At 57.4% G+C, this 399-nt stretch overlaps 1 long non-coding RNA gene across 1 annotated transcript in view; it reads right to left on the bottom strand.

Annotated features, from left to right (window-relative positions):
- LOC119592332 overlaps nucleotides 1-399 on the bottom strand; it is a 22,869-nt gene that overhangs the window by 648 nt on the left and 21,822 nt on the right. The gene's annotated exons all lie outside the window — the stretch shown is intronic.

Raw genomic sequence — 399 nt, 5'->3', positions numbered from 1 at the left:
ACCAGTAGTGTAATGGTTAAAATACATGAAAAGGAAAACTTCAATCTGATACCGTCTCCGTCTCCCCATCGCGGGGTCGTCACCCGACGGAACTTGGCCCCGACGAAGAACCCCGCCGCCCCTGCGAGCGCGGGCGGGGGCACCCTGACGGGATTCAGGGCCTGGGCCGCCGAGAGGCAGGTCCGCGACGGGGCGCGCGTCAGCCAGCGACAGGACGCGATAGCAGCATCCGCGGTGCCCTTGGCTGACGTCACAATACAATATGTGTGACTGCATAAACAAACAATACTAAAGGCTGACTCCTTTTTGTACATAGGTTCGGGCGTCCAAGTGCTGATCAGTTTACGGCCAACGCATCACAACTAGATTTAGTTTCCTCGTGCGCAGCAGTCTCCTTCG

This window comes from Penaeus monodon, chromosome 30 (assembly GCF_015228065.2).
Source record: "Penaeus monodon isolate SGIC_2016 chromosome 30, NSTDA_Pmon_1, whole genome shotgun sequence".
Lineage (NCBI taxonomy): Eukaryota > Metazoa > Arthropoda > Malacostraca > Decapoda > Penaeidae > Penaeus > Penaeus monodon.
The sequence above is the reverse complement of the archived record's forward strand: the minus strand, read 5'-3'. Positions and strand labels throughout refer to the sequence as shown.